Source organism: Lepisosteus oculatus, chromosome 3 (genome assembly GCF_040954835.1).
Source record: "Lepisosteus oculatus isolate fLepOcu1 chromosome 3, fLepOcu1.hap2, whole genome shotgun sequence".
In the NCBI taxonomy this organism is placed as follows: domain Eukaryota; kingdom Metazoa; phylum Chordata; class Actinopteri; order Semionotiformes; family Lepisosteidae; genus Lepisosteus; species Lepisosteus oculatus.
The window spans coordinates 27,945,135-27,972,033 of NC_090698.1; the positions used below are offsets into that span (position 1 = coordinate 27,945,135).

Genomic DNA, 26,899 nt, shown 5'->3' on the forward strand with positions numbered 1-26,899 from the left:
TCTGACGGAGAACACTGGTGTGCTAAATCACATTGTGATGGGCTTGTTAGTTCCAAAAGACTGAAGCTTCACTCGCGAGAAAACTTCCTTTATTTTGGATTCTGGATTTACTTCACACAGAAGAGCAGAAACCTGTGCCACAGTTTGAACAAATGGTAGGAAAAAGGGTTCTTAGCTCTTATTTTGTCAATCAGCAATAATAATGAATTTAATGATATTCTTTATTTTTATAGCACTTTTCTGGACATAGTGCTTTACAGGTAATGGGGACTCCCCTCCACCACCACCAATGTGTAGCCCCCACCTAGGTGATGCGACGGCAGCTAAAGTGTGCCAGGAGAACAGAGTAATAAAGCCAAATTGATTATTGGGAGGCCATGATTGGCAAAGGCCAGGGGGAAATGTGGCCCGAACGCCTGGTAACTTTTCAAGAAATGCCCTGGGATTTTTAATGACCACAGAGAGTCGGGACCTTGGTTTTACGTCTCATCTGAAGGACAGCGCCTTTTTACAATATAGTGTTCCTGTCACTATACTGGGGCATTAGGACCCTCCCTGACCTCTTCCAGCAGCAAACCTTGGGTCTCCCATCCAGGTACTAGCCAGGTACTCACACCTGCTGAGTTTCAGTGGGTTGCCAGTTGTGAGTTGCAGGGTGATAAAGCTGATAAATGTATTGTTTTTTTTATTGTTAAATCACTATTTAAGATTTTACAAACAGAACTTATGAGGTGTGCTTCTTCTTAGAAGTCCACAATAGAGCTCACATTAGTGCTAAAGATGTGTTAATATGACCTAATACACTGTAAAGGAACAAGTAATAGGTTTATTCCATGCTGAAAAAAAGAAGAAAGAGAACACAACGTTTCGGCCGTGGAGCCTTCTTCAGGTGTCACCTGAAGAAGGCTCCACGGCCGAAACGTTGTGTTCTCTTTCTTCTTTTTTTCAGCATGGAATAAACCTATTACTTGTTCCTTTGCAGCCTACGCATGCTGACGCAGCTACCCACCTGAACTAATACACTGTAGCTATTTTGTAAATAAATAGCTACGATAAAGTAATAAAGTATTCCAATAATGTAATAAAGAGCAATTTATGTAGAATGTGGAGCAAGCACTGATAATATCCGTGAGCTGGGCTGGAGTTATATAGAGGGCAGTGTACAGAAGGGCAGTTACACCTGGGAGCAAAACCATCTCTATGTTATAAAGAGTGGGGAAGTGTTCAGCTCCACTCTAGAGTGGCAAAATGGATAACAGCAGACCCTTTATAAATTTGAAAAGACTACTTGCTTGGCTAGTACTGGTGCAGCAGTGGTATGTATATAAAACGGATGGTAATTATCAACAAAACCTATTGGCAGCCACCAAACAAAAGACATAATGCTAATCAAGCTATGGTATTTTAAAATCTTAATTACACAAAGCAGTTTGGGAGGTTGACATTTTCCAGAGTCCTGACCCAGGCAAGATCAGGAATGTCCTAAATGTCACTAACATTTCCCCTTGTGATGATATAGTCAAGTAGAGTAGCATGATGATATCATGTTGCACAACACTAATCTTTTGTCAGACCTGATATGTTGAATCAAAATGTCAGTTTCCTGTTTGTGGTTTGTGATAATTGAATTACCTGTAAAAGTTTTGCATGTGCAGTAATATTCTGCCAGAGGTGGCTTGTGGCATGTAGATTTCTTAGTGTAGGCAGAGCAGTAGTTTTAACAATTGTCACCCCATACCCTTAGGATCTTATTGCTGGACATATTGCTCTCTGTAATTTAAAAGCCATGTCACTCTTCTTGGCAGCTCATTTAAGTAAAATTAAGACAGTCATTGCTTTGTTTGAAATACTGATGTTTTTATTTAAGAATCGGCATCACTTGTTTAGATGAAAGTGAAACTAGGTAAGGCAAAAACTGCTACTATTAAAAGCCTCAATATTGAAGAGAATTTAAAGGGACAAAGACTCTTTAGCTGCCTAAGGTACTTAACCCCCATGCAGAAGTTCAGTATTAAGGAATGCTCAGAACTTTTCCACATGGATTATTTTGTAAAAGCTGTAGAAATATTACCCAGCATTTCCATACTGGTAAAACTGTCATGCGTCCAGTACATTTCGACTCTAATTCCCCATAGCATTTCACCCCTGTACTTCCTTCTTTGTAAAAGTTGGGCACATCAGCAGTAGCTAGTTCCGGTAATATTTCTCTTGTGTTGATCTTCTGTCCTTATCTGTGCTTTATTATAGCTATTTATTACTCTGAGATACAGGATATGTTGTACATACTGTATGCTCCCTTAGCGTAACAGAGTCTGGAAGCACAGGAAGGAAAGGCTAGAATATTGCAACTGTAATAGGAAGGAGAGTTTTCATAAGAAAAGTGCTCTAGAGATCATTAGCAGGTACAGCACTGAGACATTGGAAGGTGCAACGCCTTTCTGTATGGCACAGCTTTTAAAAGACCTTTTCTTTTTGTGTATTCTATGGGTGTTTCGGCAGAGAAGGAAGATTCCCAGACGAGAGATATAAATTACTATGGGTCCTGACGGCCGAAACAGAACAGTCTCAAAGTAATATATTGCATTTTCCAAGTAGGCTCTGCTTTTATAAAGGTCTGTTCCACGGGAAAGAAAATATTTAGATTGATTTTGCAGCCACTTCACACCAACATGAAGTGAAGCTGCTCTTGAGAGTTTATCAGAAGTGAGGAATGGTTGTGTGACAAAAAGCGAATTCATCTTTAAAAAATACACATCTGCTGATGAAAGTGTTCTGGAAGGATCTTATCTACATGTTCTAGGTACTTTTAATGTTGGCTACATGTACATGAGAAAGAGAAAAGTGTATGAGATTTGCATCTAGGAATGCATACATGCATTATCTGGTAAACTATATTTAAGATTTTTCTTGACTCTGCACGGCAGTCATGCAGGATTTGCTTGAACATCTTAAATAAGAGGGCAGTACGGTGGCATGGTGGTTAGCATTGCTGCCTCGCAGCGCTGGGGCCCTGGGTTCAATTCCAAACCTGGGATGCTGTCTGTGTGGAGTTTGCATGTTCTCACCATGTTCATGTGGGTTTCCTCCAGGTGTTCCTGTTTCCTCCCACAGGCCAAAGACGTACTGGTAGGTTAATAGGCTTCTGTGGGAAATTGGCCCTGGTGTGAGAGTGTGCATGTTTGTGTCTGTGTGTGCCCCGTGATGGACTGGCGTCCCGTTCAGGGTGTATCCTGCCGTGGGCACGTTGCTTGCCGGGCTCCCATGTGACCCTGAATTGGATGATGAATGGCTTAAATAAGAAATGCATAACATTGAAGTCTCCAAAATGTCTTCAGAAAGGTTTAATTCTTAATACATAGCCATACAGCATTGCAGCGGTATGGCTGTGCTAATCCTGAGCATTATCTCTGATTTCTCAAACCGACAGTACAGTACAGTGGATTGATGGTACCACTGTCTTGCTGATGAATGGCTGACTAGCCTGGGTTTCCTGACTCAGCCTGGTGCAGTCCTTCATCTGTTAGCTGGGCTCTGAAAGGGATAGGGAGGAATCTGTTGTTTTTAACCATTAGTGTACCTGGGTAAGCTACTTTCTCAGCAACCGTTTTTGATTATAGTATTAATGGGGTTTTGTCCTAGAATGAATAATGCTTGAATTAGTGGAAGGTCATAATAAACACCTTTTTGCAGGTGCTTTACATTAGTGCTTGCTTGTATTGTGCTAAAATATTTAAGTTGTTAAATTCCTGTTAGGCTTTGAAGATGCATCTTACAGAGATATCAGGAATGTCCGCCATGACCTCTGATGATTTGTTCATCCTCGTGACTTTTTGGACTGTTTCATATGGGATGTTTTGGAGAGGGTTATGAAAATGATTGCTTTAAACCAAAAATAGGACCAAAGGATCCAAATCATCATACTGCTGTGGTGGTATCTGGATAATTGTCTGTGAAAATTGGAGACCATGCAAACTGAAAATCAGACTTACTCCAGTTAATGGGAGTGTGGGCTTTCAGCAGGGTTTGAAGTGATCTGATTTAAAACTTGTTTACCAAGTGCTTGACTTTGAAGTGGCTGAAAGGTGATAAATTGAGCTAAACCTGTTTAACTTGCCATGGCTTTCAACCAAATTTTAAGTGCTATTTACAAAACTCCTTAAATATCCTTTCCGTGAGAAATAACCCAGTATGAAAGCAAGGACTTCATAGGCCTTTACGTTGAAAATAAGAAACTGTTCAGTTAAGTGGAGAGGCCTTGTTGCCGGACACTTGTTTCTATATATATATACACACAGTCTGTCCTGCTGCGTCTGTGAGACCTGTAATGATAAGCCAGAATAGCATTTATTGCTTTTCCTTTCCTCATAATCTTGTTTTTCATGTGAAGTGCTTTTATATCAGGGAAAATTACATTTTTACTAAAAGAGCGGCCATAGGCCATAACAGTGGAGCAATAAAAAAAAAGTAAAGTATTTCCAGTTCAGAAAGGCCCATATCTGAGGAGCATCCAGTTCTGGGACGGTACAGGGCCATTATTATTAACTTCTTCATGCATCTGTCTTGCGACCAGGGGATAAGGTGCAAACCACACCGTGTCTTGGGATTCAGTGCAGAAAAAGAATATGGGCATTAGGCTACAGCTCTGGGGCCACGCCAAGAGCTGGGCTAACAGCAGGGTGAGTCATCTGTGGTCCCCCTGCCTGACGGTCATCCCTGAGACATCAGTTGGCAGGCATGTGCTTGATCTCTGCAGGAGGCTGAGTGCGGCTCGTGGGGCTAGAGATCAGGTTCAGTCAGCTACTGAACCAGACATTTTTCCTTTAATTTTCCAATGTGGAAAATTAAGTGGAACGAGTGAGTCGAATGCTGTACCTCCCTCACAAGGATATGCCTTTGAGCATATATTGCTCTGATATATATACTGTATGTATTGTTACTCATGAATTAGTCCTAGATAGAGCACCCAGATGCATTGTGGGACTTAAAAGAATTACATTGACAAGCTGAAAGAACCAAACTTTTTCAGTGTTGAACAGATAAGATTACGTGGAGACCAGATACAAGAGTATTCAAACTCCTCGAAGACATTGACAAAGTCAACCCAGTGGATGTCTTCCAAAACAGTGAAATAGGAACCGTAGAGACTACAAGGTACTTGGATAGGTTACAAGTGGAAACTATATGGAAGTGAATTTAAAACCGAGAACAGGAGGCACTGATTTATCTAGAGGGTTGTGGAAGTGTGAAACTTCCCCATGTTGTTGAAGAATCTGCAGATCTTTGGGTTAACTACCAAGCGGCTCAGATGAGCCAAAACGCCACATCTTGTTTGTTTCTTTATGTTCTTATGAGCAAGTTTTCACTCAGTCAGCTTGTGCCAAGTTAATTTAGTGATATGCTAAGGTACCTTGATTTCAGAGCAGGTTCGCACCTTGTCTAATCTCAGTAGTGGTAATAATAATAATAATAATAATAATAATAATAATAATAATAGATTTTCCCAAGTTTATCCTCCCAGTGTGTCTGTCTGCTATACCATTCATGGGTTTTGTCACTTATAGCCGTAAAGTCAACATGTTTGTTTTTGATAAGTGTATGCTGTTAATCTACATTGGACACACTTTTCTGGGAATGTGAAGCTAAAAAACCTCTGCTTTGCCAGAGATTCGTAGGTTGGTACAACATCTGAATGTTCAAATATATAGATTCACTGCCGTTAATAATCTTCATGTGAAAATAACTGATCGCTTCATCTTTTCATAAAATGCTTTAAGTGGCACTAACTTTCATGGTTATTTTTAAACAAGGTTTGTTGTCAAAATAGTATTTTTAAACCATAATACTAGATAGAAACTGACTTGGTAGGCTGATAGTTGAATTCGCATTTAACATTGGATGAAATGTTCAGAGGTAAAAGTTTAATGTGCTGGTTTTCACCACTGTAAATGCACTCAGGTTTTGCTATAAAGGGTAAGATAGTTTATGTTGCCCCTCTAGTCTTATTTTGTATTGTCAGTACTGTTCTTTTTGCGTTTCTATTTTTTTTCTTCATATGAGATGCCAACACAGAATGACAAAGTTTAATTTAAGTGGGTATTTTCAGCGATGGCAGTCTAGCAGGTTAATCATTAATATAAATTGCCCTGTAAGCAGGTGACATGAAGGAATGTAACCTGTTATTACCTGTAAGTTACTTTGACTTTTGACTCGGGGTTTAAAGGAATAACTTTGCCAGGGTATCTTTAACCCAGGAGGACACATTACCCTACTGTTCAGCTTTCTATCTATTCTGTTTCTCTACTGGGCAAGTTTTACATTTTCATTTAAAAAGTTTTTCTGTGTTCTTCTGAGCCATGAGTAAATGAGCCCTGATTTTTAGATAGCCTTTTTGTTTTGCATAATTACAAACTCTGCCTGCAGCAAGAAGACATAAATTACCTGGGTGAAATTTACTTTCCCAAAATTCAAATCTCAACATTCATGATTCCTGTGCCTGAGCCAAGACGGCCTGAAGCACATTGATTTTTATGCTTCAGTGACCTATAGTCAGTTGTCCAAGGTGGAACAATGTGCAATAAAGGAAAAGCATTCTGTCAAGGTTTAAGGATGAGACCACACTGCCTTTTTAATAACAAACGCATGCTTTCAAATAAACCTGATCTGTTTATACAAGTATTCAGTACATAATACAGGGCATACAGCCTTCAATTTGTAAGTTTGAAGGCTTGCATGCAGTACCATGAAGAGAAATAAAAGACCTTGAGAGTGATCATGGTCTCTATAACATTAGAACGGAGTAAAGGTAGTTTAGAGCAACTTTATATCCATCCATAAGATATTGATAGAATCAGTATCTCTTTATTTCCCAAGTATATTGTACAAGGAATTTGATCTGGTGTCTTGGTGTGAAAAACAGAAATTCAGTAATACATATTGTATTATTGACTCAATATGCAATACTTTTATGCTTCTTACAATTATTTTGACTGTTCAGGTATAGGGTGCTTTCAGTATGCACATCATGAGAGTGCTGTTGCATTTCACCATTGGGGTTTGTTTTGTTTTAATTGAATCAACTTATCAAAGCTGACTCCTATTTTATACCAATTAACGTTAAAGGAAATTTGTTGATTAACCTAGAATGTCTTCAAGCTAGCGTTAAAGAGGGTAGAGTTTTGTACTAATTGTAGTTTTGCACTCTTTGATTGGTAGCGTGTTTTGGTAAGACATACTAAATGAAAGAGCAAGGCTTATTTTTGTGATGTAGGGGGAAGGTGATGATGTGCTTTTGATAGGCTCTACTTAGGTCTGGAGGCTGTAGGTGTTTCGGGAAGGAATTTTGTCTTGTTTAATGATTAGGTTAAGATCTAGCCTGAGCTCCTTAAAATAAACTTTAGCTTTCCGTGAATGCATACTGCGGAAGCTGTATTCTACGCTCTTTCCGGTGTCTCACTGGCTGAGTCTCATCGTAATCAGAAGGGTTTGTGTGTGCTAGTAACCTCGTGACTCCGTTTGATTCAAGCAGAAAAACTTAAGTCTCTTGCACTGCATTCACTTCACGTAATACCACAGGGGAAAAAAATACCAAATACAGTAATCCCATTATTATGTCTTTTGCTGCTTCTGTGCGTGGTTGACAGTAAATCGTTAACAAACTTGAGGAAAAAAATCAAAAGAACTGGGGCAGAAAGAAACCAGCGCCGGAGCTAGAAGCCAAATGCGTGTTGTGCTAATGCGCGCTAAAGAAGTCTTTCTGTCTTGCTAATCGTTGTTTTTCATTATCCAGCTGTGCCTCCTCAAGAAATTGGCTGACGCACGGGGTTAATTGCTTTCCATAGAGGAGTTCAATAGCGATTGCAGGCGTAGACGCTATGCGGATTGCCTGTCATGTTCAGATTCATACTTTACTTTTGAGCCGCATCTTAAAAAAAAGAGTCCTGCTGTGATTTAGGACAGGGCGAGAAGCATGGAGGCCAACCTGAAATGACATTTTGGGGACAGTTTTGTAAATCATGCGCTGTGCAGGGAGTGATTCACGGTAATCCATCTAGTTTCTGCGCAGCTTCCTGCTGACAGGTTCCGATCAATAAAGCGAACATATCGTTTTGCCTTGTGGGCCAACAGTATTTTTTTAGGCAGTAGGCAAGAAGAGAAATGCCACGTATGTGCTAGAGCGGGGCTATTGCTTTTTAAATAACATCAAAGGCCATTTTATGCATGCATTCTCTACTCGAACACATTTTGGACATCTAAAGTAAGCCCAGTCTGTTATGTGTTCTATATGAAACTAAGTGGTTTCATGAAAACAAATATTGGGAGATGGAGTTGCCACTCCTTACAGAAGTCTTTTGGAAAGGCAAGTGAATAATATAGCATTATGCTGTAATGGTACACTTTGTGGTTGCTGGTGCCAGATGAAAAATGTGGTACTGACTGAGGAAAGTACACATTCTTATGGGAAAGGCCAAGAAACAGATGAAGCTCAGAGAAAACTATTCTCATTTGAGTTGTAAAACTATGGAAACAATTTGCTGTGGACTGCCCTTTTGCTTTTTGGATTTTTTTTTGTTTGGCGACTTACCTTGGTGGGTTGGTGGAAATGGCATGTTTTTATTGTTCCAGAAAGGGTAGGCTATTAAATGCAAAAGCAGTGCAATCGATTTCCTGTCCTCCAGCTATACCTTTAGATTTTGTATGACCTAACCAGGGTTTTTTTGTTACTCCTCCTTGATGCTTCATATTTTACATGGGTTATTTACAACAGTAATAAATGAAATGCCTTATGCTTTATAAGTTGAAGCCTGAGTGTTCTTCACCTCTTTTATTTTTGTTGTAAATAGAGCTTTGTTATCTACCTGTGTGCATTTCACAATAGTAGTTAGGTATAGAAACCTTGGCATACAGGCATTGGGAATAAGAAAATGATATAGCAGAGCCCAAAGACATACTTGTGGGATACATGATATAAATGTACAGAATAATTCGAGGCCAGAGTAACAGACTCTCAAATAGGGAGGAATATCCAACTCTGGTTCTGTAGGGTGGCTGTTTTTATAGGTCTCTGGAAGTCTTCAGCTTGTTAAGAACAAGGACAAACTTCTCATTAAACACGCCATGGGCTCAGATTGGTAATAAGGGTTCAGGCGGAAAGAAAACTCTATTAGCCCTCTGGTCCTCCTGTAGTATACTTTTAAAACAGCACTTCTATGGCTGGGTATTCCCACAGCACACGGCAAGTCTTTCCTTCTGTCTGGTGAGTCTGTGTCTGAGCTCCCTGCTTTCCTTGCAAGTTCAGTCCTTCTTGTACTTCCTCAGCTTGTTGATCAAGATGAAAATTGATCGGGTATCACAAGTGTTCGGGGTTTACTTTGATTACTCTCAGTAGAACACGAGAGAGAATATTTGCAGAAATCTGGATCCTCGTATTTGGCAGTTTGGTTTTGAAACTCACATTTGCCTGTTGTAATTAGGAGTCATATTTTGTGTAGGGGATGAAGGCCGGACACCTGGTCCTAATGATAATTCACACCTAATCAGTGCAAAACAGATGAGTTTTTTAAGATGGGGCCCCGATATGTGCAGAATTCATTTCTTTGGGCATTTTTACATCCTACGTTTTTGTTAAATCAATTAATGGATATTTCAGGGACCATTAAGGTTTTAAAGCTTGAAGAGACTCCTGAGCAGAGCAGTAGGACTTTCAGTAATTGACCCAAGTGCCTACTCTAGATGTTAAGTTCTTACTCAGGAAGATTGGGATTTGTCTTATTATATGTCCTCCCAATTTGAAATGGCCAGTTGTTTTACAGCCAGGCTGTGTGGCGGTGATTCCTGTACCCACTCGGGAGAGATCTGAAAACATACCCACCTGCTCAGCCATTCATCATTTGACAATTAGTGCAAATCAGAGTGGACTTCACAGCTGGTTTATGAGAGCTGGGAGAACCTAGATTAATTCCATCACTACAGCTGTGGTGCTTGAATAGCCTCCTGTGAATTTTCACTAGGATAGTCTCGGTCCCGCCCAACTGGTGCCTTGACTGAGGCTTGAACTGATGACGGTTTTCCGAACTCATACATCAGAAAGACCACCGAAACTAAAATTATTCTGCAGTTAGGATCACACATTCTCCCTTCCCTTAACGACAGATTACTGTTCTTTTAAATTTTCTCCATTCATTGGGAGTTTCATTTCACACCTCTCTGCAGCCATTCTGACTTCACACCTCTTGATTGGCCTCTCTTTCTGTCCCCTGCTCCCGCCTCTCACTCCTCCTCCATCCCAACCTTTTGTTCTCCCGCTACTTTACCTTTGCCTACTGCCCTGTCTCTCTCACACCTGAAGAAGGCTCCACGGCCGAAACGTTGTGTTCTCTTTCTTCTTTTTTTCAGCATGGAATAAACCTATTACTTGAACTGATGACGTCTGGCACTTGTGCGTTGAGCCACGTGCCCGTACTGGTTAAGCAATTAAAGAAGCCCTAAATAAAAACTGTCAAGCTAAGTTAATTTGTGTGTCAGCTGTCTGCCTCTCCTGTTTAATTAAATAAGTCCTAAACTTTTTAAGTAGTACTTGACACAGTACATTATTAGTGAACTATAGTATGTGTTTTTCCTTCCAAATATAAAATCAATTTTTGGAAAATGAGTGCAAAGTTTAATCAGCGTGAGCGTGCTGGTTTTAAAATTAACAACATCCTTCTCAGTGCTATAGGGGAGTAGAATCCTTTAAGTGTTTCTGAGCTAGAATGAATCCATAAATACTGAATGGCAGATGGCTAATCTCTAAGGCTCTGGAAGATGACAAAGGGCGGGCTATATTTCTGTGACTGATTAGCAATTATAATTCCGTTAAAGATAGAATTTCTCGACCACTTTCTTCTTGCAAATAGAAAGTTTCATCACGGGCCTCTTCTCTCCGTCAGTCATTGAGAATCTGAGCAATGGTACACAAAGAACCTTTTTTTTTTTGACAGACTATGGAAATATGATTCCTTTTTCCTGTAGGCAGTCTAGCGGCACGGAAAAACCATTGTCCAACATTATTTTACCACAATAAATCTGGCTATAGGCCAAACAAGAACCATCTTCAAACCCTACTTTCACACAGGCCTAGTCCCGGGTTGATCGACATTTTTGCTAATGGACAAAACACAGTCTGTTACAGCATTTCCTGAATTTTATCATTTGATTATTAGAGTCATACAAGTCAAATAATTGTAGCAAAGTTCCTGTTTTATTTATGATGGTAGGTATTGCTGTGTTGTTATATTAAAAGGCAGTTGTCCTTATGCAATTCATCAAAGGCAGTACAGGATTTGGGTTCTGTCTGTATTATGTGATATATGTGATAGAGAATCCAACTGTAACAGAATGCAAGTTTTTCTTTTCTCATTTTTATTTTCTTCACAATGTTTTTCCACAGTTTCCACTTGCTGTTCTTGGATTCATCTGGCCCCCAAACTGGACTTCAGAGAAGCTGGTTCATAAATGACAAGGTATTAAATTGTCTCATAAATCCATCAGCATTTTGCTTTTCGCTGGCATAACGTATAGAAAAGTTTAGTCCAGAGCAACTGCTGTAAATGTGCCTTGACAATTCATTTCAAATAAAATGGCCAGGTTATTACACTAATTAGTGGTAATGCAGGTTTGTGCTTTAAACAAATTAGTCTTGAAAATATCTGCCCTGCCAGTGTCAAAATGGCAAATAGCTTTGTGTTATGGGATTGAAAACAGGCTTAAAGTTATATACATCTTTGACATTGTACAGATCTATATTTGAGAGTAATGAGACTAAGACATTAACATTCTACATCTGTTGGTGTGATCTGCTGTTCCTTAAATGTTTTCTTTCAAATAAAAAATATTTATGTTTTGTGTCAGTATAAAGATAAATTGAGATAATTTTGAATTGTGTTTTCCAAGTTACTGTCTAGGTTTTTTTTTACATTACATGATATTGAATATAAGTTGCTAATATTGATCTGATACAAATGTTGTTCAAAAGCTTGTTGTTCTTTCAAGTAATAGATTAAAAGTGTGGTGTACAAAAAGCCATGTTAGCTCTGACTGTAATGTATGCATTGTTGTGTGTGCTCCTTGTTCTAAGTTAGCTGTCACAGTAGGTTTGTTAAACTCACCCAAGTGAAAAGTCTTACTGAACTACAGTATCTATGGTTCTGTCATACTGAAACGTAAAAGCACTGCTGTCCACTGAAATCCTGAAATAAATCCTCTGACTCTTGTACTTCAGTGAAATAAGAGTGATGGTTCAAGTGGCCAAATATGATTACAACATTCTGATTTAACTTTTTCAGAGGGACTTTGGGATAGGTGGCTACTTAAACCTTTTTGTACTGGGGCTAGCCAGTTTTGGTCTTGTAGAGCCAATGTCCGCAAGCTTCATAGCAGTTTAGCTATTAGCAACCGCAGTCGGTTTAATTGTAACACCTTAATAAAACTGCTGCTTTGGAGAGACTTAGAAAACCTTCCCGGAGCAGGATTGCCTAACCTTAGTAGGCCAATGTGGAAGGTGAAAATTTTGCTTGCTGTAGCCTCCAGGCTACAGCAGAAAGTGAGCAGCACAGAGCCACTGTACATCAAGACTTGTCTGCCTTATAAAGATGTTGCCAAGCTATGTTTCTTTGTAGAGCTGTAGAAAGCTTTCACATCAAAACAAAAGAAAAACTATGTAAACCAAAAAGAAAAGAATAAAATCTCTTTTAAGCAAACTGAACTCCTTTCTTCGTCTGTGCAGACTTACCTTACTGTATCTTTTGAATGTTTCAATAACAGATGAACAGAGAGCCTGAATATTGATTCTTGTCTGATGCAGTGGGATTTACATAGACTACTGTGCTTGAAGGGAAACTGAAGTTAGTAAGAATAGTTATAAAAGTGAGGAGGCCATTTGACCATCTTTTGTTCCCTACTTCCCCAACCTTTTACATCAAGAATTGTCTCCTGTTCTCAGTTCTTAATCCTTTTCCACAAAGTTTCCAAATGTGTCCTCTTTTTCGTGTGAAACCAGATGTTCATTCTGAAGAAATCTGCTGGGTTGACTTTTTCAGTGCCTTTGAGGATTTTAAATACTTGAATTACTTTCCCTTATAGTCTTCTCTGTTCAGGAATTAAAAGGTTCAGTTCCTTCAGCTTGTCAATTTCGGACATTCTCTTCAGCCTGCAAAATGTATCTGGTTGCTGTTCTCTGGACTAATTCCAGAGCGGCAATATCTTTTCTGTAACATGGTGACATAAATGGTACACAATATTCACATTGAGGCCTTACTAATGCATTATATAATTTTACCAGACGAGGAATACAAAGAAATGCTCATTCTGTGACGTGAGTGTCAGCTTAAAGAGGCACAAAAGGCACTGCAGTTCCGTAAAGAAAAAGATGTGCTTGTTTCAGTGTCTCTCCTCTCTTCTGAAAGACTGAGTAGACTGGCCCTGGCGAGCTTATCAATGTCCTGCCACACCGTGCGCTGTGGAGTCCTGAGGCCCAGCCAAGGCCTAATGGATCTAAATTGGCTAAAGCTATGAGACCAGGCTGGAGAAGTGCAAGTCGGCCTAATCATGATGGGATAATGCCACGGTGATCCTGTGTCAGTGGCAGATGGTGCATGTCTGCTAAGAAGGATTCCATCCCATGAAAATGTGTTGGCTGGAAGAAAACCTGTAATTAGCCGGCCCTGTACCATGCAGCTAACTATTTTCTCCTTTCTAGGAAGATTTAAACTAGTTTTCTAATTTGTTGAGATCTCTGGTAAAGATTCTTAGTGTTTCTCACCAATGAGTCTAGACCTGTGGGGGGGGGGTATAGGTTTTAGAACATTTTTAAGGAAAACTAGATCCCTGCTTTGAACAAAATCTGGAAGTGTTAGAAGGCAAACCTCTGGTTCATATCCTTCTGTCCTTCTGTAGTATTCAGACTGACTTTGAGGACTCAGATTAATGAGATTGCATCTCATCGTGCCAGTGGTGAAGCCCGCGATCCGGCGGATGAATAGTCCTGCTGAGGAGGGCCCTCTATGATGTCCGTCTTCCAGAATAGAGAGTGCTTTATTGTAGCACACATGGTTTACTGCTTATGAGTTTCAACTCCACCTTTTACAACTGCATTATGACAAAATTAAAGCTTGTAAACCATTAACTTTATTGCCAGAACTGGGAAAGGACAGACCTGGAAACTGGGGTGGAACCCTGACAAATTTAAGTTGACTTTTTTTCTACAAAATATATACCTATGTCTGCATCGTTTTAGGGGTAACGCACTCTTTGGTTTGGCAGATTTTTTCCCCCCTGATTACTAAATGCCCTTTCCTTATGCCGGCATCATTTTTTTTTACATAATCGTAAGAAAATCACAGTGAGTTGTAGAGAGTCGCAGCGCGTGTGCCCGTTACCGTCAGTTGTATAGTGTGACACCCCCAGCGGCTCAGTCATAGTGCTCTTAATAGCCCCTACGACTCTCTGCGACTTGCTTTGATAAAATCAAACAGGTTTGATTTTTTCCGTAGCGATTCGCAAGTCGTAAGGGTGGGATCTTGGGATCTTGTGTCTGCGACAGTCAACAGCCAATGAGTGCTCAACCGGAAGTACAGTTACATACAATGCGTTTGCAAGGAAAAAAGGAAAGCGAGTGTTTTGGACTGTGCAAATGGAGGAGAGGCTCATCAAATTTTGGAGCCAGCACTGATGTCTGTCCATTATTGCATGAGTGTTTGTTGGCTTACTTTTGTGCGGTGCTCCTCCTCTGATTCCGGTATGCTCCATGTTGATTGGCTGCCAAAATGAGGCGATCTCGTGGTACTTTCGCGGCGCAATACAAGATTTGGAACCGTGATGAAAGGTCGTGCGGCAATCGTGTAGTCACCTCCTGCGATTCCTAGTCATATAAATTGACACCCTCTAGGACAGAAAAGGTAGCGAGATTCAGCAACTGCAGTCGTTAAATTTGACACGCTCTCCGACTAGAAGTCGTGATGAGTCATATAGTGTGACAGGCTTTAGCCTTCCTTAAGTGTTTCTGTCAAACAATGGTATAAGGAAGATCTTATCTTTGATTGTCTTATTCCCTGTCATGCTTTTTAGTCTGATTGTTGCTTTGAAAATCTTCTGTACATTTTGTCAATTATACTGAGGCTAAATAATTGAACGAGCTTCCTAAATCAGGCACATGCCAAAACTATTACATATATATAGTAGTTGGGAGTCGCTTTGTTAAGATGTAGGCTACCGTACTTAGATATCCGTTTGAAGCAAATACAGTAGTCCAGTGGTTCTCAAACTGTGGTACGCGTACCGGCAGTGGTATGTGGAGTGCTGCCAAGTGGTACGCCAAATGACCCTGGAACTGTATCGTGTGCGCTGAAAAATCGGGAAGGGTTTTCATATTTTGTATTTTAATACGTGTCGAATACGCAGCCTACGTACTACGATACAGTGCGCACTAATACTTCAGTGGACACAAGAAATACTCTTTAATTCTATACCACTCTATAGGAATGCGTGCTACGGATGCAATTGACCAATTGTATTAAAAAAAAAGCTACTGTATCTCCAGCAAATAGGGAGAAAGGAGAATGTGCGTGATTTTGGAACAATGCCAACGTTGTAAACACAGGAATGCATAGAAATACGTGCTAGAAACGGAGGTAATCTTGTGAGCACACGAAAGTGTGATAACAGAAAAATATTTAAGAACTGTTCTAATTTGAGAAAAATACACAGAGCGTCTCTGTGTTTCGCTCCCATGCGCATGAAATAAAAACTTTAAATAAATACAGAAATAAAAATGGAAACGCGGAAAAATGCAAGCTTTTGTATTGCTAAAGCAGGTAAGCTACACTATTTTTGAAGAACCTTATTTACCGTTGGCAAAAGAGTAGAGAAAAAGCTGCTAAACAGCTCGACCTGCTGCCCCCCTCCCCCTGAAAGACACAGTCATTCATAGAATTATTGAAATGAAGGATTATATCAAAAGTACACTGATAGAGCACATTAAGATGAGCAGATGTTTTTCACTGCAATTACATGAGTCTGTAGTCTATTTGGCCAATTTGCTTGTTTACGTTAGATACGAATTTGAGGGCATGTCCCATGAACACTTTCTGTTCTGTAAACCGCTACCAACAGAAACTACAGGAGAGCACATATTTCAGCTTCTGAATGAATTTATTGAAGAGAATGGCCTCGACTGGATAAAATGCGTCTGAGTTTGTACAGTTGGTGCTAGAGCAATTACAAGCCGACATAACGGTGTAGTTGCACGACTTACGTTGCTCCAGAAATTAATGTACGCATTACAGCATCCACCGCGAGACCTTTGCCGTCAAGAAAATGCCTAACGATTTAATATCTGTTAGACTCTGTTGTGAATTGTATCAAGGCTCGAAAAATTAATTCACATCTGCTTTGCTCAACTAAACAGGCTCACCCCTCTCATGGTACTTTTTTATTAGTTGTTGTTATGTTTTTTTCTGTAAAACACTTTGAGCCACCTTTAAAGGCGCTATATCAAATAAAGTTTATTATTCTAATATTTATTATATTTATGTGTAAGTGTGTGTGAACGCGCGCTCATGTTGGTCATTGAGAATTTCTGGGGTTCCTATGAGATGATGACTTGTAGGTGGTACTTGGATGCTTTGGTTGGATTAAGGGTGGTACTTGGTCCAAAAAGTTTGAGAACCACTGCAGTAGTCCATTGCCAACTGTGAGAGGTGTATTCCTGAAAACCTTCGCATCAAGTACATCCGCACTTGGTAAACTTGATACTTTATGGGGGGAAAATAGGGTTACGGGACCTGAAGTCATGAATGAATCTATGAAAGCCCTTTAAACATTCTTTTCACCCCCAATATATTAACACAAAAACATCAGATTAAAGTGAAATGCAGTAGATCACCACAACAAAACAACGCTATCAGTGCCACTAAATATCGGTATCCTGCAGTGTGATGCTGATAAAACACTTTCAGCTTCATAAGAGTTGAAGACCTGACCAAGTAAAAAACTTTTTTCATCAATCAGCTTCTTCACTTCTGCTAAAATTGAAAAATGAGATGCTTCATCCTCACCTGCTGATACTGCCTGCTCTGCTAACTTCACGTTAGGTAGACTGTAACAGTTTTAAAGTCACCAAACCACCCTTTGCTGGCAAGAAACTTGTAACTTCTCTAAGCTTTATTACATATTATATAGGTCACAGACATTTTTTCGATATTGCGGTCATTTGAATGCATGACACTTTAGAAGGCTATGTATCATTGGGAATACTTTCTCCTGTAGCAGCCTCATTATTCTTTATTGTCTGAATCTTGGATTCAACATCAAATCCATCAACAGCACTCTTCCTTTGACCTTTTCACAACTCCTCAAGAACTTTTTTTCTATCCTCTGAAGACATCCCTGAACTTGCATGCTTAGCAACAAGCTTCTTCACCATTTCTTTTATGCTTAGGTGCCATTTTAGTTGCTTATTGAACTCTTGTATATATCATTTTTGAGAAATACCATAGGTGTTTTAAAACTTTACACTATACAAACACTTGTGAGAGGCAACGAGAGGATGTCTATAAATGCCTGTTAATTTCTGTATATTTTTGTTTAATGGGTCGCAGTAGACGAGTGGGTCATTCATCGACACTCAAAATCCTTTTTGGTAAATTCATGGTTGGCAGGGGATTCACTGTACAGCGTTTTTACCTCTTTTGGAGCAATCATACACATGACCTTTGTCTGTCCAATAAGAAGCATGTCTGATGTAGAAGCAATTGTAGGATTTCATCATGTAATGTACAGGATGAGCTTTCTCCCATTTTACCAAAATGGGCCACAAACTGTCTTTAACACTACTTTTAGCTCTGGGGCAAAATACTGCTCTGGCACTTGGCACAGTATAAGGGCTGTGTGTTTGGTTACTGGAACTATAGTAACAAGAAGGCACTTTCCATCTTCCTGGCAGTATCCAACCATGCAACAAAGAGCAAGACATAAAGAAACACTGTTTGACATAAATCTCTAAACAAATGGATCAGTGTAGAAAAGTATTTACTGGAAAGTCTCGGTAACTGATCGATTTGAACTTATGATTTTCTGTTACTAACCTTTCTAGAAAATGTATAGCATTTGCCCCCCTATGACAAGCGAGATGCATTTTATCCCTTGTTTTTTGTTGAAGCCCTCCTGTGCAAAGACCTTGGCAATATATGAATTTGATGGTCCTTTGTAAATGGATAAAAAAAAAATGAAGGGGTTCTTTTCATAGAAATATTGGACAGTTCTGGTAAAGAGCTGAATTATAATGGCAGTAACGCCCCAAAAATTTGGAAGGTTTTTAATGCATCTTTAGGCATTGATGTTTGGATTTCGACATTTGATTGAGTCAGTTTGGTTTAATTCAATCAGTTTTTCTGGCACACACTGTCTTTGGTCAGAAAACGGAAAGAGAAATGACCTGGAAAACCAAAAGTGTGGCACTGGAGAGTGAGCTACCCACTAGGAAAATGCCAGTGAGAGCATCATTCCCCTGCAGGTTATGGGGAAGCTTAAAAGCATTTGCTGGATCTTGTCAAGCTGTAAAAAGCACAGACTGTCGTAGACAGGGCTGTTTTTTTAGTTTTATTGAGAATGAACAGGAAATTGAATTATTTGATGAATGTGTAAGAAACCTCCCTTCACCACTGTCCCATAACAGTGACATTGTTCTGGAGATAGTATAGGCCTATTGTATGCCATAGTGAGAGTCTGAATCAATTGCAATATAAAGCTACCTGAGTAGAGTATATCCCCTTTTTACACTGTTCTTTTTATTTTGGCCATTTTGTCTGGTGGAACCACGACCGAAGGCTTCCAGTGAAGAGCTGTGCAGTTGACGTAGTGGCTGGCAGATCTGGGAATGAGGACACCACATTAGTGACTGCTCAGTAATTATCAATAAAACGGAGACTGCTGAATACATAGTTCTGTCCAAACGCTTTGACAGTAAGGGGTCAGATAACTGATGTTAACGCCACACGTCATTTAAAAAAAGGAGAGAGGCCCATTGATGCACTAAAATGTTTTGCTGCTGGCATGTGTTGTCAGTGAAAGTAAGTGGGAATAGGCACTGGATTAAAGTGCTTGTGGTTCAGGGCAGCAAACACATCACAACTGGTCTCAGCCAGGTCTAAAGGGATAGGTGTGGATTTGCCCAGGGTTGCTAGGTGCAGGGTTAAAGGTCATTTCCTTCAGGTAATACAGCTTCAGAATGAAGGCAATAAGAAAAAAAATAAGGCCAGTTGCACTATAACTTGGTTAAGTACCAGAAACAATTTTAGTTGATGACTTGCATAAGACTAGATGGGCAAAAGTTTTTTATTGAAATATACTGTATTTCTTTCAAGAATTGGTAATTGGTACTACTTTTATGTAACTCAGCAGTTTGGTCCACCAATAATTGTACTTATGTAAGGCTTCTATATTCATGGATATGTCCACTATAATATTAACCTATGCCATCAGAAAGGTATTTTTTTAAAGCTTTCAAAGGTAAAAAAAGTTTTGCTATTAACCAGAAATTTTCAGAATTGTACCATTAGTGAAGTATCTTGGATTGTGAAGAGACCCTTGAGATAAACACATTTACAGGTAGGCTGTTGGTTATATGGAGCACGTGTAGTGTATACTTCATCCTTTCATAGAGAGAGTCTTTATTGTCCCTGAGGAGACAATTTGTTTTACAGCAGCAGTGTTGGTGTACACATGGATGGGGAAAAAAAATCACAACAACAATATACGTACATATTTGCATAGTAAACAACAATATAAATACATTTAAGAAACACAATGGTTTTGGTTTGACTGTTTGTCACAGTTTCCCAGGCGATTCTATTTTTTTTGCAGTGCATGTGACAGAAGGCAAGTAGTTAGGTTTTAATTTTGAGTTTAGGTAGTGTGGCAGCAGGTTTCTATAATTCATTTTGATTTAATTATATTAAGCTTGACTCTGTGGCATGGAATTAGATAAAAAATAAAACATATGTTTTCACATTAATCTTAAATCACAAATATAAATTGCTAGACTGTAAAGAAGAACACATTTTGACTAGTGCTTTTAGAGGGCACTGCAATGGTAACAAATTCACATTTACCACTAAATTAAGCTTGCCACGAACAGTTTACAGGCTCGTAGTGTCTATGGCCAATGTTAGAAGCAATACAAGCTGTACATTTGAGATGTGTGCTCTGGACTAGGTAGCAGGTGCTGTGTTGTAGGATTCTGTCCCATTTCTCTCATACATCCTGGAAAGCCTGCTAATTGGTCCCTGAGCCCTGGATGCCACATATCATTCCAGCTTGCCCAGCCAACCCTGGGGATGAAGCTAAAGTCTGATGAGTGGGGCATCCATAGTATAGGTATTGTGCTCCGCTCAGATTAATGCCGGCATCACACTACATGACTCATCACGACTTCTAGTTGGAGAGCATGTCAGATTTAACGACTGCAGTTGCTGAATTTTGCTGCCTTTTCTGTCCTAGAGGGTGTCAAATTATACGACTAGGAATCGCAGGGGGTGACTAATTACACGATTCCCGCATTACTTTTCATCACGGTTCCAAATGTCGTATTGAACTATGTAAAGCTGAATTCTCAGAAATTCACAGCCAGCCCAAGCCGTGGGGCTACATATTGACACCCCAAACAAGAATGTTTAAAGGATGTTTGAAAATATTTTTAAATATTTTGTTATGAACTCTTTCCAAATCCAAATGGGCCTTTGTAAAAGTATTTCTGTCTCTAGTGTGTAAAAGTGTATGGTGTCAAGTGCAAAGGTCCAAATTGTATGGAATGAAACTCCTGTTTGGTGGCTGAAATGAGCAGAACATTCTTGATTCTCTGAGCCTTTTTCATTAACGCGAGAAGAGGCTGCTGTGCGGTTTTTGTGAAATTTCAGGGGTGTTTACCGGTCCAAAGTCTTGGACTTTGTGGAAATCCATTGGTGGTGGAATTGGAATTGCCATGACCTGTTACATACAGTGTAACATACTCAGTGAAAACACTCTTTATTGAATTGATTTCAGAATGCAGTGCTATTTCTCTCTGTCTAAACTAAAAAAGTGAGGCTCGTTGTAGGCTAATTATGGAATTAGCAAAGTCTGTCCCACTTGAAAACAATCTTGCATTGCTTTACTTTGCATACATCAATTCCATAATTGAGATCTTGTTAAGCTTGGTTAATGAGGCTGCATTAAAGTCAAAACTGAATAACACCAAATCTTGTGCTCTATTAAGATGGTCACACTACCATCCTAGAATCAAGATACTAAAAAACTCTTGATTGCAGTTAAATGTTTTATAGACACGTTGATGTAGTAGAAGTTGGTAATTGATTTTAGGAATAACTTCAGCACCACTCCAAGCTACTGTAATTAAAGGTCTGACTGTAGAAATTGTCAAGTACTACAAGTACTTAATACAAGTCATAGACAAAAATGTGAGTAGGGACAAATGCTGTGACACCATTTATAAAAAAGGACAACAGAGACTCCTTTTCTCTAAGGAAAAATGATATTTCAAGGTAGAACCATCCTAACACTTTCCTACAAGTCTTTTGTTAGAAGTATCTTAACATACTCTCTCACTTGCTCGTTTGGTAAAATCAGTACCATTGATTACAATAGGCTGGAAAAATTAGTCTGTGGCTAAGGATCTGCGCCTGTGACCGGAAGGTTGCCGGTTCAAATCCCGCGGCCGGCAGAGGAATCCTACTCCGTTGGGCCCCTGAGCAAAGCCCTTAACCCCAACTGCTCCAGGGGCGCCGTACAATGGCAGACCCTGCGCTCTGACCCCAAGCTTCTCTCCCTGTCTCTGTGTCTGTGTCTCCCTGGAGAAAAGCTGGGGTATGCGAAAAGATGCATTCCTAATGCAAGAAATTGTATAGGGCTAAAAAAGAAACATTATTATTATTATTATTATTATTATTACTACTAATATTAATGTATAATACTAATAGACTCAGGATATTGTTCATCACCACTGCAGTATCTCTTTCAAAAAATGTACTATCACTATCGTCTTCCTTATCTTGCTGTAACTGTTGCGCTGACTTCTTGATTGGTCAAATTTTGTCTGTCATTGCGTTGTTATGTTGGGAGTGTGCTGTAAAACGAATTTCCCCAATGGGACCATAAAGCTTGATCAGAATCGAATATCACTCTATGATGTCATAAAGAACGCATAACTATTGCAGTTCCGCTGTGCCTTGGCTCCTGGTTCTGTCCTGCAGCATTATTCTGGAACTAAAAAAAGGTCAAAATTGAATAAATTTCCAAAAAAAGGGAAAGGGGAAAAAAAAAATCTTACCTTTCATTTCAAATGTTAAACTGATGGTTTTCTTTTTAATGCCGCCTCAGGAAATTTCAACATTTCAACTCTCAGGGTATTATAAACAGCTGTATTACTTCACTGATCCTACCCACTTGATATTACCTGTTTTATAATTAGAATTCCAAATGATGGTCACGGTAACTCTAAAGTCTGGCCTAGATGTGTACTAAAGCGAATTAAGCTTTTAGTGCTTTTACAGCCTGAGAGCTCTTCATTCCCCAGAACAGCAGCTGTTGTGGACAGGGAGCCGTTACCCTATTGCTAGGTATTAATTTATCTGTCAGATAGATGCCTTCCATTTAATTCTGGGCAAAGAACACTTGCAGCAACTTACAATATAAACAGAGTAACGTCATTTTAACATTACTTTTAATATAAGAACATGAGACACGTTGCTGTCAGTCAAAAACTGATTTGATTAAATTCACTGAAGGCGTATTGCTTCTTTTCCAAGTGTACTGTAAGGCTTTTATTTAACCCCAGCAGATGTTTCGATTTATGCTCGGTATCTGAAGCGAGTTTGCTTGACTCAGCTGGGGAGGACAGAATAATAGTGAGATGTCATATTCTAAGTTATTTTTTAAAGAGTAACTGCTCATATGCTAGAATGCTACAAAAATCAAAGGTTTCCTTGAAAGAGTTGATGGATACTTCTTTTCCATCTTGCATAGTTTCTTTTCTTTTGGCCGCGCTCCGCTGACGATGGAATGTTTTTATCCCTCCATCTTTTGTTCAGCTTGGCAGTCGATTTTCCCCAAAGTTAAGCAGGAGCACTTTTGTTTTTGGCAAAGCTTTGAACAAGGGGCTAGATTCGTTTGTTTGGTTTATGTTTTGCTTTTGTGCGTGAACTTCTGTTTTGTTTTCTCTTCAAAGCAATATCTGATGCGCACATCTTCTTTTTAAGCCGGGGAAATTAATAACATTCTTCTGCCGAAGTTGGCAGCAGAAAATGCAAGCGGGTTATAACCTTCTCCCCACGCGTTAGCTTTACAATGAGGCCTACAGTCATCCCATTGTGATGGCAAAGCCCACATAGACTTGTGCAGCAGAGCTAAATGGCGTTTCCAACTTAGGAATTGTGGGAGGACTGCTGGGAGAGCACTTTTAATCGTAACTGTGGGATGAAATGAGAGGTCAGAATGTAAAATCCTGGTGCCTCAACTCATCTGCATGCTTCAGGGTCTGGGTTACTATTTTAAAGGGAAAGGTCACTTGATTCACGTGAGTGGGCATAGATTAGGAACATGCCTGCAACTTGCAAAGCTTCAAGTAAAAAGGGTATGAATTTAAGTTCTTATATTACAAAATATTGGTCTGGTTTTACATACCATATACATACCATATTTTTTACATACCATTACATATTGGTCTGGTTGATACATAATGAAAATGCAGGGTTTGCAACAATAGTTTGTTGGGCTCCTACACAGTGTTATTTATTGAAATAGTGATCAGTATATCATAGAGGTATCGTTCCTTGCGATACCAAAATACCAAGTCATGTGATTAAAAGATAACACCTGTTGCCCAGTGTTTGGTGTTAGATTTGTCAAAATTGCCAAAATGGTTTGATGAAGAATCTGTAGAAATGTGACAAAAAGGAATTGTGTTATTAAAAAGAATAGCAAAAGATATGGTCATACCCATGTATATAATAAAGATTGCCTTGTTGCTATTGTGATAGAGTTGCCTTAAGAATAAATTTACAGTAGATTAGTCCAGAGATGGTGTCTCCAGTCCTAGTCCTGGACAGCCCCAATCCAGTATGTTTTAGAGGGCATTCTAAATAATTCAGATCTAAAACTGTGAACATTTACAGATGTTCCTGTACTTGATTCCAAATTCATCTTTTGAGCCTTCAGAAATTGGTGACTTCATCCTAACCTATAAAGCTCACAGATTAGAGTGGTTGGGTGTTTTATTCACTGATGAAGGCTTTTTTTTCTACAAAGACCTGACAGATGACATGTATAGAACTTCAGGTGAGTGTTATGCTGAGCATTGTGATGTTTAATAAACACAATAACTTAATTGGTGTTATTAATTGATAGTATTGCTTGTTGCCCAGTGATACATTGAGCGACTACATTGAGACCTTGAAGTGACACATTGAAGTCCTTGAGCCAACAGTTTTTCTTTTTCTACAAGCCAGTTGACTATTAAGTGACTGTTTTCCAGCAGGATGATGCGAGACCATTCAGTGCTAGGGTTACGGTGACACAGCTTCAGGAAAATCCCATCAGGGTCTTGCCATGGTCAGCCTTTTCTCTTGACATAAATCCAGTAGTTCGAGTAAGTAGCTGTGTCAGCATGCTTGGGCTGCAGAGGAACAAGTAAAGGATTATTCCATGCTGAAAAGAGAAGAATAGTAACACAACGTTTCGGTTGTGGAGCCTACTTCAGGTGTGAGCTCGCATCTCGGCCTTTCTCGACAGCCTTATGAGGGCACTGGTTGAAGGGCTTCCTTCATATATCAAGGACATCAACCATGCTCTCCCAACTTTTTCATGATTTCTCACACGTGGAAAAGGCTCTGTAGTCGAAGCATTGTGTTTTTTTTCTTCTTTTATCAGCCTGGAAAAAAACATGTGCCATCAAAAAGGTAATAACCATGACTGGCCAGCCTTCACCAGCTGGCTTCAGCTGTAGAGAGAAATAGGTGGATTATCTCAGAGCAGTCAGTCTACAGAACTGGCCAGATCTTGCCATCAACACTGCTGGGATTGTGTCAGGGATCCTCAAGGTTGGATTCTAACTTTGTCAAGTTTCATACTGAAAATCTACCATGATTCTTCAATCTATATTTTTGTACATTTTTTCTGTTATAATTTGTTTCATTCCTGGTATGAAATAAATACAAGGGTTAAATCCATTAAACCTGCTTTCTTTTCTGCATCAGTATACATACAGTAAATGGAAAATGTCACCTTTAAAGGCTTTGCTGTAATGTAAGAAAAAATGTACTGCCAAGCCAAAAAATATTTTTTTCTATGGTACCAAATCTTTAAATGTATTTTGCATCAAATATTGTATAGTGCAATTAAGTTTATATAAGTTACTGCCTGTGCATGACAAAAGTGACAGCTAAACATCAAATAAACAACCAAGTTAAAAGCAGAATTTAAATCTTGTAGTGCAAAGACATTTGATAAATTGCTCTGCATTTGCTGGCTGTGAATTAAACAGTAAAAATCAATAGGTGCCTCATGATGAAAAAAATTCTGAAGCTGCTGATGGTTTGGTTTCATTGTATTTTCCATTGCATAGCTACAGTATACACCTTTGGATATAAATTATACACTCAGGGTGATTTGTGTACAGATTTTACAGCAAAAGAAGGATATTCTACTGTCATGGGTTTGGCGATTTTGTTTTACAGAGTGCAAGAGATAGAATGATTTGAAATCTTGCCTCTGGAGTTCTCCCAGATAACTTATAGTTTTAGATAAACAGCCTTCAACATTTGAGCTAAAAGTTCTGTCTGATAAATGTATACTATAAAACGCAAGAAATGTGTTAACATATTTTGGTAATAAAAGGCCATTTTCAAGAAATTGAACTTAATTTAAAGACTTGGTTTTTAGTCAGCTCATAGGCAAAAGATATCGGAAATGTTAAATGTTTTGCCACTTGAAATATTTTTTGAGATTCAGTGCTTTATTAAAGATGATTGGGGATGTTAGATATCAGCTTATTGTGTTCTTTTGGGTAAAAATAAAAGTTTCATGTCCAAGTACTTCTGAACTTGCATTGTGCTGTTTCTTTAGGCTGCTGTAATGTAATGAAATGCTGAACCAGTGTTTATTAGTCAGATAAAATAGGCTTTTAGATGTTTTACTAAAAGTTTTTTCTGTGGCATTCAAATACTGCCCGTGTCCTCTGACCTGAAGAAAGGACAGAGGATATTTAAGTTCTTTTACTTCCATTCCTAGTGTGAAATCTGATTGCCTACCATTTCTTTTTTTCCGGTCACATTTCAGGGTGAAAAGGGTCTCCTAGTGGATTTTCTTCTGTGTTGAGCATTTTAAAAAAGGAAACCTAAATGTTTTGTAGTCTAGTGAAGTAAAGCACCCCTTTAAACCTGATCTTCTAGGGGATGCGTCTGTCTTGTTAGTTTTTTTATCTCTGTATACCACTTCCTAGACTTGTTTTGCATGCATTCAGTTTTTTTCTATATAAGTTGACACGCCCTTCATAATGATTCTAAAAATGGACTGTTTCTTGTTATCAGGGTGATAGTTCCAGACAATGGTAGGTGACTGTGGAAGTGTCTCTAGCAGTGTCGATACAATGGGTAATGCTTCGCTAGTGTTAACAGCTTCAGACCCTTTGGCGTTTGCTTAGTTGTCCTGGGCGGGAGACACACCGATCAAAATAATCTACTGGTTTACCTTAATTAAGTGCTGGGTACATGTTTAAGTGTCAATCAACAGTCCAGAAAAACACAAGAAGATGGAGAAGACAGGAGAACAGTGAATATCAAGCATGTTACAGGCGAGAGGTCCTTGTCCAGTTCACCCA

General features: G+C 39.2%; 1 protein-coding gene across 7 annotated transcripts in view; it reads left to right on the forward strand.

Annotated features, from left to right (window-relative positions):
• Positions 1 to 26,899, forward strand: part of erbin (erbb2 interacting protein) — a 136,017-nt gene that overhangs the window by 6,793 nt on the left and 102,325 nt on the right. For 6 of the 7 annotated variants that reach the window (XM_069187084.1, XM_069187090.1, XM_069187089.1 and 3 more), the window contains exon 2: positions 11,426 to 11,498. The gene's annotated coding sequence lies outside the window, so the exon portion shown is untranslated. Of the gene's footprint in view, positions 1 to 9,229; positions 9,254 to 11,425; positions 11,499 to 26,899 lie in introns of those variants that run through there. The other variant, XM_069187088.1, reaches the window with a different exon arrangement.